The 12,613-nt window shown below is 38.9% G+C and overlaps 1 pseudogene; it reads right to left on the bottom strand.

The window, feature by feature from the left end:
• Positions 1-3,362: 3,362 nt before the first annotated feature.
• LOC105504378 lies at positions 3,363-4,060 on the bottom strand (annotated as a pseudogene).
• Positions 4,061-12,613: the final 8,553 nt, after the last annotated feature.

Genomic DNA, 12,613 nt, shown 5'->3' with positions numbered 1-12,613 from the left:
AAAGTCCAAGCATGTTGTAGATGGTCTGTGTAAGTTGTGAGAGGAAATTAGGAAATTTATACACCAAAAGTAAAACTTGCTAAAAGTTACCATTATAGCATGTAATTGAAACTACTTAGAAAAACAGATTTACGTGTAAGGTGTGTGAGGAGAGTGAAATGTGTTTTTGGTAAAAGATTATGAGAAGGCATGGTAATGTAAATGGTGTTTGTTTGTTCGTTTGTTGGTTTTGACAGAGTCTTGCTCTGTCATCCAGGCTGGAGTGCAGTCACATGATCTTAGCTCACTGCAACGTCTGTCTCCTGGGTTCAAGCAATTCTCCTGCCTTGGCCTCCTGAGTAGCTGGGACTATAGGCACATGCCACCACACTCAGCTAATTTGTTGTATTTTTAGTAGAGACAGTGTTTTGCCATGTTGGCCAGGCTGGTCTCAAAGTCCTGAGTTCAGGCATCTGGCTGCCTCAGACTCGCAAAGTACTAGTATTACAGGAGTGAGCCACCACATCCAGTCCTGTAATGTAAATTTTTGTCTAGTTTAGGGGGTTAAAGGATTTTTTAACTAGATAAGATAAAGCTAAAGGTTTGAGTAAGTTGTGGAAGGTTTGTAAAAATTAATCTTGTAAAAAAAATTCTGTGTGTGAAAATGTTGACTAAATTTAAAGGGGTATTATTCAGTTTTTCTGTAAATTGACATAAAAGTAAAAGCACAACAGGCTTTTCTTAAAGCATTGATCTCCTCTTTCACAAAAATTGTAAAGGGCTACAAAAGATTTATAAGAATCTCACCTCATAGTCAAACTGGTTAAGCATAAGGTGTTTTAAACCTTTAGCATATTTAATAGGTTTCCCAAAATTAAATTTCAACTTCAAAATTGCCTTTTCTGACCTCTAACTTTGGGATGCAACAGAAGGCCCCTGAAACATCCAAAGGAGAGGTAAACAGGACTATTTGACATTTTAAGTTACATAGGAAGCACTATGAAAATAAAAATAATGTTTAATCTTCTTCAGGTTATATTTTAGTGAATGACATTAATATATGTTCCAAAATTGAATGGGATTTATAAAATTCTAATATGTCTGAGTATATGCTATCAATCATAATTATGGTTATGATGTTAAGTAATTGTACACCATGGAAATAACCAAATTTCATTGTCCTTTGTGCCTTTACCTACAACTACTTAAAGTTATTTTCACAGTTCATTGCTTAATGCTGATGTAGTTTCTGAAAACTTCATAAGCATGCAAAATCCTAGAATATGGTGTGTTTTAGGAGATTCATGAAGGGATGGAAAGGACCCTAAAAAGCACTCTTGAATACAGGTTTCTAGTAATTTTAGAATTATGTCATTTGAACTGGGTAAGAATTTCTGGAAGTTTAATGAAAAGACTGACTGGTTTATAAAACTGCTAACCCAAGTAGAACAAAAATTAACTGAATACCTAGAAAATACCTTGCCAAATTTTAATGTTATATCAGCTGATAATGAAATTGTTTAGATGTACAATTTGAACAAAATTCATGGTCTAAGTCAAATTACCTATGATAACCCATCAATTAGTGCTTCGCATGTAATTTGGAGAAATAACTGGTATTCTGCATTCCATGACTCATCATGGAAAAGACAAAATAATCCAAATTAAATATGTTGGTGTGGTAATTTATAAATTGCTAAAATCATTTATAACTAATGTTTGGTTTGTCAAACCCAAATTCCTGGGAGAACAATCAAGGTTAATTTGGTCACTGGATGGGCCATTTACACATTTTATAATGGGATTTCATTCAATTATCATTTTTAATGCATGTCTTCTAGTTGTATGAAAGCTCTCCCATGCAAGAGCGCTGATGTTATAACAGTAGATTATTATGCTACAGTGTATTTTCACCAGGTAAAAAAAGCTTTTTATGGTTCACTGAGACAGTCAACCCCTTCACAATGTAGAACCCAAAGATTGGATCTTCTGAGAGCATAAGAGAAAGACTGCCCTTGCCATCCACATTGCAACGAAATTTGGAGGTCCTGAACCTTGGGTTCATAATATCACAACTGAGAAGGAGCCCTCCTCACTCTTGGAACTGTACACTCATTGGAATCCTTAAGGTAAAGCTAACCAAGGAGGTGTCTCCCCAGAAGAAAATGGCATCTTTGATGTGAACAGCTCTTCCTAAGATCATACATCAAGACTTCTACTGTCATGAGACTCTTATCTTTGAATATTTTTCCTTGTTTATGCCTCTACTAACAACAGAAATGAAAAAGGGGTCTGTTGCTTACACTCGCACTTATGGTGTATACTTTCATTTGTGAAGGATTTTGCAGCCAGCTGTATACATGGATAACCTTATACTTTGATAGATAAAAGATGAAGGCCCAATATTGGTGAGAAACTTTAATGGTACATACCTTGCCTCATGGTCAGTCAGAAACAGAACATTGATTCACTCCTCTTATCCCACATCATGGGTTAAAGATAAATTGCCAGGAGGCCTTCACTCTTCTAGAAGTGCATCAATTGTTAGGCCCTTTTTCCATGGTTTGGAATAAAAGAGGCAATGGTTAGAAATGTATCCCTCATGATAGGCTCTATAGCAGATTCTATTGTAAAGGCTATAGTTACACAACAGACTTTAAATTCTCTTGTGAAAGTTATGTTAAATTATAGAACTGGCTAAACAGAAAAGTAGCTGTGCAGCTGCTGGCACTTGTGGCCTATGGAGAGATGCTTTAAATGTAGATTATAAAAATTCAGTTTTAGAGGATTCATGAAAAGACCACTTAGTTAAGTGAATAGACTCTTCATGTAGCTCATTCTTTGATCTATTTGATTTTAGGAGGTTTGGTTTATGGGGACGTTGGGGAAGGAGCATACTTCAAACTCTTGGTATTATCCTCCCAATGGTCAAAATAGTAGTTTCCTTGGTGCACTGTGTTCTCTCAAAGATTTTTAAATGTTTGCATGCAGAATGTCAAATGGTCTCCCTTCAACTAGAATGACAAGAGCTGAAAGAAATGTGCAACCATGAGGACAATATAACCTATGAATGACATGCTGAGACTGGAAACTCAAAATGATGGTAACTGAGAGTGGCACTAAGGCTTTAAGTTTTGTTTTTTGTTATTTTTTTAATCTCTTAATTGTCATTTTATAGCTTCCCACCACAGCTGCCCCCCACCCTTCCCTTCAATGATGATGTTTGCAGGCTTCAGGGGACCAAGGAACAAAGCTGGGGCCTGGCAGCCCCACCACACTGCCAGCCAAGGAGAACAAGTCAAAATTACAAATTATCACAATTAGCGCCTGTACTTGGGGGATCTGCAAATTGAGGAGACCCCTGCTCCTCATTGTACAGGGGTCTATTTGGCAGTGACCTTGCTCTGGAGACTATGATATTCCTTCAGCCTGAGGGAATTGATGTTGATGAACCCGGTGACATCAATTGGCTCATAATCACCTCGCACATTCATGCTCACCAGCTCCTCATTGTAGAGAGACAGTGGGGACTCCTAGCCGAGGATGTACACCTGGCCCTTGAGGATGGACACCTGCACTTTCCCTTCCACTCACTTCTGGGACTTGGCGATGCAGTGGCGGACAGGTTCACACCCAGGGCTGTGCCAGAAACCAGTGTACATCAGCTCAGCAAATTTTAAGCCCAGGCCTTGTTTGATTTTGCGCACTTCCTGGTCCATAGTGAAGGCCTCGATGTCTAAATGAGTGTGGAAAGGAATGGTGCCTGCTGGAGTCTCATAGATACCTCGGGACTTCATTCCAATGAAGCAGTTCTCCACGATGGCAATACGGCCCATGCTGTGCATGCCCGCAGCTTCGTTCAGGTACATGAAGAGCTCCAAGGAGGTCTGGCGGGTGGTGCCATCCTTGATGTTGGTCACCTTCACAGGGACCCCTTTTTTGAACTCGATCTCAAGAATGTCAGGGATGTTGGGGGCTTTGGCAGGGTCCTGGGTCTTTGTGTAGAGACCGGAGGCGCTTGGTTCTTGGGGTTCTCCAGGATTCCAGCCTCATAGCTGATGTGCATGAGGTTCTCGTCCATCTCGACCCAGCTGTTTCTGTACCTCACTTCCGGTTTCTGTAGGTAATTTCCCCGGACGAGGCATCCCTAGGTTTCTCTGAATCTGCTGTGATTCTGAGGGATGCCAGATTCACAAACTGTTCATTGCTAAATTAAACTCTTTTAAATTTAAATTGGCTGAAGTTTTTCTTTTAACTATATTATATGTATAATATATACAGTTATATATTATTAATATATAACATACACTATTTCACATTATATAACATACACTATTTCACATTATTGTATTTTTATATATGTACTATTATATATTATATAATATATTAATATATAACAATAATTGTATATATTCCATATTATAGTTTATTTTTTTATATGTTATGATGTATATAATTTCTTTCATTGAGAAATATGTATTTCTCTTTTGCCCTTCCACCACAGAACACATTATCTTAATTAGCTTCATAAAGTTTTTTAATTTTTTTATTTTTTGAGACAGAGTTTAGCTCTTGTTGCCCAGGCTGGAGTGCAACGACATGATCTTGGCTCACTGCAACCTCCACCTCCCAGGTTCAAGTGATTCTTCTGCCTCAACCTCCTGAGTAGCTAGGATTATAGGTGCCCACCACCATGCCCGGCTAATTTTTTGTGTTTTCAGTAAAGCTGGGGTTTCACCATGTTGGCCAGTCTGGTTGTGAACTCCTGGCCTCAGGTGATCCACCTGCCTTGGCCTCCCAAAGTGTTGGGATTATAGGCGTGAGCCACCACGCCCGGCCATGTAGCAAGTTTTAAACTGAAGTGTGAGTCCTCCAACTTTGTTCTTCTTTTTCAAGATTGTTTTAGCTGTTCTGGGTCCCTTGCATTTTCACACACATTTCAGGATCACTTTGTCAATTTCTGCACAAAAGGCAGCCAGAATTTTGATAAAAATTACGTTAAATCAGTAGATAAATTTGTTGCCATTCTAATGCTATTTTAAAATATTAATATTAAAATATTGCCATTTATTTTATTCTAATTTTTGTGCCGTTTTAACAATATTAAATCTGTCCATCTATTGACATAGGATATCTTTACATTTATCTTTACATCTTTAATTTTTTATATTGACATTATGCAGTTTTCAGTGTACAAGCATTACCCCTCTCTTTTGTTAAGTTTATTTGTTTTTTGTTTTTTTCAGGCAGGGTCTGGCTCTGTTGCTCAGGCTGGAGTGCAGTGGTGTCATCAGAGCTCACTCCTATGGGCTCAAGTGATCCTCTCTCCTCAGCCTCCTGAGTAGCTAGGACTACAGGCACATGCCACTGTGCCTGGTTAATTTTTAAATTTTTTGAAGAGAAAGGGTCTCACTGTGTTGCTCAGACCAGTCTCAATCTCTTGGCCTCGTGTGATCCTCCCACTTCAGCTTCCTAACGGATTGGGATTATAGGCAAGAGCCACTGCTCCCAACCAAATTTATTCTTAAGTATTTTATTCTTTTTGATGCTATTGTAAATGGAAGTGTTTACTTAGTCACGTTTTTGGATTGTTCATTGATAGGGTCTAGAAATACAACTGATTTTTATATATTGACCTTGTGTCAATATACACTCTTACTAAACTTGTTTATGAGTTTGAATTGTTGTGTGTGTGTGTGGGGGGGGTGGTATTTCTTAGTATTTTGTATATACAAGATCTTATCATCTCTGCATAAAAATATTTTTATTTTACTTTTCAATACAGATATGTTTATTTCCTTTTCTTGCCTATTTGCCTTAGCTGGATCTCAAAATATGATGTTATTATTATTATTTTTTTTTGAGATGGAGACTCACTCTGTTGCCCAGGCTGGAGTGCAGTGGTACAATGTTGGCTTACTGCAACCCCTGCCTCCTGGGTTCAAGCAATTCTCCTGCTTCAGTCTCTAGAGTAGCTGGGATTACAGGCATGTGCCACCATGCCTGGCTAATTTTTGTATTTTTATTTTTATTTATTTATATTTTTTGAGATGGAGTTTTGCTCTTGTCACACAGGCTGGAGTGCAATGGTGCAATCTCGGCTCACTGCAGTGTCTGCTTCCCAGGTTCAAGCAATTCGGCTGCCTCAACCTCCCCAGTAGCTGGGATTACAGGTACCTGCCACCACACCCAGTTAATTTTTGTATTTTTAGCAGAGACAGGGTTTGGCCATGTTGGCCAGGCTGATCTCAAACCCCTGATATCAGGTGATTCACACACCTCAGCCTCCCAAAGTGCTGGGATTACAGGTGTGAGCCACCACACCTGGCCCAATGTTAAATATTAACAGCAATAGTGAGAGCAGACATTCTTGTCTTGTTCCTCACCCTTTGGTTATTCAGTAGTGTGTTGTTTAATTTTCACATATTTGTGGGAGTCCCAAATTTCCTTCTGTTATTGATTTCTAATTTCATTCCATTGTGATTGGAGAATATGCTTTGCATAATTTCAGTCCTTTTAAACATATTGAGGCTGGTTTTAGGCCTAATACATATTCTATCCTGACGTATGTCTCATGTGCTATTGACACAACATGTATGCTGCTTTTGTTCAGTGAAGTGTTCCATAGATGTCTGTTGAGTCTACTTGGTTTATAGTGCTGTTCTCCTGTTTGCTTATTGATCTTTGGCTTTGTTGTTCTATTATTGAAAATGGGGTATTGAAGTCTCCAACTATTATTGTTGAATTGTCTATATCTTGATTCAATTAAGTCAATTTTTGCTTTATGTATTTCAAGGCTCAATTGTTAAATGTATATGTGTTTACAATTGTTATGTATTTCTGATTGACCGTTATCACTCTAAAATGTCCTTCTTTGTCTTCAGTAACAATTTTTCATCTTGAAATCTATTTTGTCTGATATTAGCATAGCCACTCCAACTATCTTTTAGTTACTATTGCATGGTATATCTCTTTCCCTCCTTTTACCTTTAAACTCTATGTGTTTTTTAATCTAAAGTATGTCTCATTTAAAAGAAATAACAGCAAAAAAAGGAGAACTAAAGTAGATCTTTTGTAGACCATGTATAGTTGAATCACATCTTCCTTTATCCCTTCCAGCAATATCTTCCTCTTCGGTGAATTTTTTTTTTTTTTTTAAGCTAGAGGGTTGTTCTTGTTGCCCAGGCTGGAGTGCAATGATGCAATTTCAGCTCACTGCAACCTCCCAGGTTCAAGTGATTCTCCTGACTCAGATTCCCAAGTAGCTGGGATTACAGGCATGTTCCACCACACCTGGCTAGTTTTGTATTTTTAGTAGAGACATGGTTTCACCATGTTGGCCAGGCTGGTTTCGAATCCCTGACTTCAGGTGATCCACCCGCCTCAGCCTCCCAAAGTTCTGGGATTACAGGTGTGAACCACCGTGCCCGGCCTTCATTGAAATATTTAGTCAGTTTACATTCAGTGTAATTACCAACGAGGTAGAATATGTCTGCCATTTTGCCTAAAGGGAACTTTAGTATTTCTTGTAGGGCAGATATTTGGTGATGAAATCTCTCAGTTTTTGTTTAACTGAAAATGTCTTAATTTCTCCTTTATTTTTGCAGGATAGTTTTGTTGAATATAGAACTCTTGATTGATAGTCTTTCTTTTAGCACTGAATATGTTATCCCAGGACTTTCTGGCTTCCAGGGTTTCTTTTTTCTTTTTACTTTTTTTTGAGACAGAGTTTCGCTCTTATTGCCCTGGCTAGAGTGCAATGGCGCAATCTTGGCTCACTGCAACCTCTGCCTCCCGGGTTCAAGCGATTCTCCTGCCTCAACCTCCCAAGTAGCTGCGATTACAGGCATGCGCCACCACGCCTGACTAATTTTGTATTTTTAGTAGAGTCAGGGTTTCCCCATGTTGGTCAGGCTGGTCTTGAACTCCCAACCTCAGGTGATCCACCCACCTCTGCCTCCAAAAGTGCTGGGATTACAGGTATGAGCCACCATACCTGGGCTTGGCTTCCAGGGTTTCTGATGAGAAATCAGTTGTTAATTTTACTTAAGAACACTTGTAGTAATGAGTTGCTTTCCTCTTGCTGCTTTCAAGACTCTCTTTGTCTTTTGATAATTTTGGTTTGTTTGTTTGTTTGTTTTTTAAATAGAGATAGGGGTTTGCTCTGTTGCTCAGGCTGGAGTGCAGTGTCTCTATCATAGCTCACTGTAGTCTGGAATTGATCCTCATGCTTAAGCCTCCCAAGTAGCTAGGACTACTGGCACATGCCACCATACTCAGCTAATTTATTTATATTTATATTTTTTGTAGAGTTGGAGGTCTTGCTGTGTTGACCAGGTTGGTTCCAAACTACTGGCCTCAAGTGATCCTTTTGCCTTGGTCTCCCAACATGCTGAGATTATAGGTGTGAGACAACATGCTTAGTCTCTTTTAACAGTTTTTGTATGACACGTCAAGGTGTGGATCCCTTTTAGTTTATCCTACTGGGAGTTTATTTTCTTGGATGTGCTGACTTTTGTTTGTTGTTGTTTTGTTTCTTTCTAATTTGAAAGGTTTTTGGCCATTATTTGTTTGAATAGTCTCTCTGACCATTTTTTCTGTCTTTTCCTTCTGAGATTCCATTATGTGGATGTTGACACACTTTATGGTTTTCCATACATCTCTGAGGCCCTTGTGTTTTTTTCCTTCAGTTCCTCAGAATGAGTAATCTCCTCAATTATTCTGTCTTCAAGTTCTCAGGTTCTTTGTTTGGCTTATTTTTGTTTGTTTGTTTTAGAGCAATAGAGTCTTGCCAAAGGGCCCAGGCTGGACTAAAACTCCTTGGCTCAAGTGATCCTCCTGCTAAAGCCTACCAGGTAGTTGGGACTAGAGGTGTGTGCCACTGTGCCTGACTGAGTTCTTGGATTCTTTCATATTCTGCTGAAATCTGCTGTTAAGTCTATCCAGTGATTTTTCATTTGAGTTATTTTACTTTTCAACTTCAGAACTTCTATTTGTTCCTTTTTTAATTAATTAATTTTTTTAAAAGTTGACAAAAATTATATATAGTGTATAAAATGTTTTGAAATATGTACACACTGTGGAATGACTAAATTGAGCTCATTCACATATGCATTACCTCACATACTGATTGTTTCTTGTGGTAAGAACATTGAAAGTATATTCTCAGCAATTTTCAAGAATACAGTGCATTGTTATTAACCACAGTCACCATGTTGTATGATAGATCTCTGGAGCAGGGTTTGTTTTTGTTGCTAGTTGTTGCTATTGTTTTGTTTAGTGACTTTCCTGGACTAATTCTGTAAAGTCTGTATTCTTTGTAATGTAAAGTCTCTGTTCAATTAGCTTAATGGCCAGTTAATGATTGAACACAGATTTCCTCAACTATCTTGAATGAATAAGTCTTCCAAATTTTGTTGATTCACTTGGTATTAGGGTATAGTTTCAATTCTCTCTCAGGCAGTTTACATCTCTCTTTAGCCTTCATTTCTTGCTTAGGAAAAGCCTTAATATCAGCCAAAGGTAAGAAGACATTGGGGTCTTCTCAGGTCTTTTCTGGGCGTGCACACATCATGTGCATGGCCTTATAGATTCCTAGGATTGCATCAGAGCTTTCCAAATCTCCCAGTGAACATCTTATTCTTCAGTTTTTTTCCGTTAAGTTTTTCATCAGCATCTTGTTATCCCCAACTGTTAGCAACACCTCTGGCAGTTTTGATGTTAAACAACTGCCGATGATTGTTTTCAACAAATGTCACATGGATAGGACTATTCACAGAGACTGAGCTGTGACCAATATTCAGGCCAATAAAGACAAGCTCTGAGAATGGAACTTTTCATCGAGCTGCCAGACAAGTCAAATAATGACAGTCCTCTGGGATTGAGGCTTTCCTGGAGCTCCAAGTCCATTCTTCTCCCTCCAGTAGTTGCTAGTCTGCTGCTTTTCATAGCTATTGTAATAGCATGCCTATTGGTTTTTAATACTACTTTGAAGAGGAGTTAGAATTAGGAAAAGCTTAAAAACCAAATCTCATTGTTCTTACCAAGATTCAGCCATTTTTCTTGACTAAACACTGCTCACATTGCTGCAAACTTGTGTTTGATTTCTAGAGTCTAAAAAATTAAAAAATTCAATTCTGATGGGTTGTGGAGATCATATTGCTTTTATAGTGTAGCAAATTTTTGGAAATCGTTATCCTACCATTCTGAAAGTTGGAAAGATCTCCAGCTTTCATTTGTTTTTTGTTACTATGTTGTATTATTTTATATTCTTTTACTTTTATTCTGTGTGCCTTTATTTTATTTTATTTTATTTTGAGTTTTCACACATAGCTTTGATTGTGTCTTTATTTTACAATGAGTTTCCTTCTTCCCTGTTGATGTTATTAAAATAAATGAATAAATAAATAGAGTTTCTTGAAAGTAGATAGTATGTAATTGGATCATCCTTTTTTTATCCAATTTGATAATCTCTGCTTTTTGATTGGATGTTTAGAGGATTTAATTTGACTTACTTTTTATTTTATTTTATTTTATTTGTTTTTCAAGATGGAGTTTTGCTCTTGTTGCCCAGGCTGGAGTGCAATAGTGTGATCTCGACTCACTGCAACCTCCACCTCCTGGCTTCAAGCGATTCTCCTGCCTTAGTCCCGAATAGCTGGGATTACAGGCATGCACCACCATGCCTCACTCATTTTGTATCTTTAGTAGAGATGGGGTTTCTCCACGTTGGTCAGGCTGGCCTTGAACTCCCAACCTCAGGTGATCCACCTGCCTCAGCCTCCCAAAGTGCTGGGATTACAGGCGTGAGCCACCACATCCAGCTGACTTAGTTTTGTTTTTTAGAAGATTTAATTTGAAATTGTTTATTAATATTGTAAAATATAAAGGTACTCGCTCTATTTTCTTTCCATTTGTTCTATCTATTCTTTGTTCTTTCTCTCTCTTCTTTTCGTCTTCTTTTAGATTGAGTGTTTTTATATTTCCGTTTTATCTTTTTCATTGCCTTATAAGCTATACTACTTTGAGTTTTCTCCTTGTTTTTTTTGTTTTGTTTTTAGTGGCTGTCTTATGGTCTTTAATATACACCTTCTACTTATCATTGTCTACTTTGAAGTAAAATTATACTATTTCACAAATCGTATTAGAACACATGGCAGTGTGCTTTTCTATTTCTCCTCTCTTGGCTTTTGCCCTATTGTTGTCATATAATGTCTATACATGTTATAAGCTCCATATTTCAGTTTGTTATTTTCATTTTCATACTCTGTTACCTTTTTTTTCTTTTTTTTTGAGATGGAGTCTTGCTCTGTCACCCAGGCTGGAGTACAGTTGCACCATCTTGGCTCACTGCAACTTCCGCCTCCTGGGTTCAAGTGATTCTCCTGCCTCAGCCTCTCTAGTAGCTATGATTACAGGCACATGCCACCACACCCAGCTAATTTTTGTATTTTTAGTAGAGACGGGGTTTCACCATGTTGGCCAGGCTGGCTGGTCTCGAAGTCCTGTTGCATGATTCACCCACCTCGGCATCCCAAAGTGCTGGGATTACAGGTGTGAGCCACCATGCCCCACCCCACCTTTTTTAAAAATTGTAAAAATAATTTTAAAAGTTCTTTTATATTTGCCCACATATTTACCATTTCCAGTGCTCTTCATGTTTTGGGGGTAGATTCAGACTTTTTTTTGACAGAATCTTGCACTCTCACCCAGGCTGGAGTGCAGTGGTGTGATCTCGGCTCACTGCAACCTCCACCTCCTGGGTTCAAGCAATTCCCCTGCCTCAGCCTCCCGAGTAGCTGGGATTACAGGTGTGCACCACCATGCCCAGCTAATTTTTGTGTTTTTAGTAGAGGTGGGGTTTTACCCTGTTGGCCAGCTTTGTTTCGAACTTCTGACCTCGTGATCTGTCCACCTTGGCCTCCCAAAGTGCTGGGATTACAGGCATGAGCCACTGCGCCTGGCCAGATTCAGATTTTCATCTCATAATATGTTCCTTCTACCTGGTGACTTTCTTCAAATTCTTTTTTTTTTTTTTTTTTGAGACAGGGTCTCACTCTGTCACCCAGGCTGGAGTGCAGTGGTGTGATCATAGCTCACTTCAGCCTTGACCTTCCTGGGCTCGGATGATCCTCCTACCTCAGCCTGCAAAGTAGCTGGGGCTACACATGTGCAACACCATGCCTTGCCTGAATAATTTTGGTATTTTATGTAGAGATGAGGTTTCACCATGTTGCCCAGGCTGGTCTTGAATTTCTGGGCCTAAGTGATCCACCCACCTTAGCCTCCCAAAGCTCTGAGATTACAGGTGCGAGCCACCACACCCAGGCTCTTTCACATTCTTTTTTTTTTTTTTTCTTTTTATAAACTTATAGTTTTATTAAGACAAAAACTGACAGTGTGGTATGAAGTTTATATTTAAAAAAAGTTTTCGCCGGGTGCGGTGGCTCAAGCCTGTAATCCCAGCACTTTGGGAGGCCGAGACGGGTGGATCACGAGGTCCGGAGATCGAGACCATCCTGACTAACACGGTGAAACCCCGTCTCTAATAAAAAATACAAAAACTAGCCGGGCGACGTGGCGGGCGCCTGTAGTCCCAGCTACTCAGGAGGCTGAGGCAGGAGAATGGCGTAAA

This window comes from Colobus angolensis, unplaced genomic scaffold (assembly GCF_000951035.1).
Source record: "Colobus angolensis palliatus isolate OR3802 unplaced genomic scaffold, Cang.pa_1.0 Scaffold91, whole genome shotgun sequence".
NCBI lineage: Eukaryota > Metazoa > Chordata > Mammalia > Primates > Cercopithecidae > Colobus > Colobus angolensis.
The sequence above is the reverse complement of the archived record's forward strand: the minus strand, read 5'-3'. Positions and strand labels throughout refer to the sequence as shown.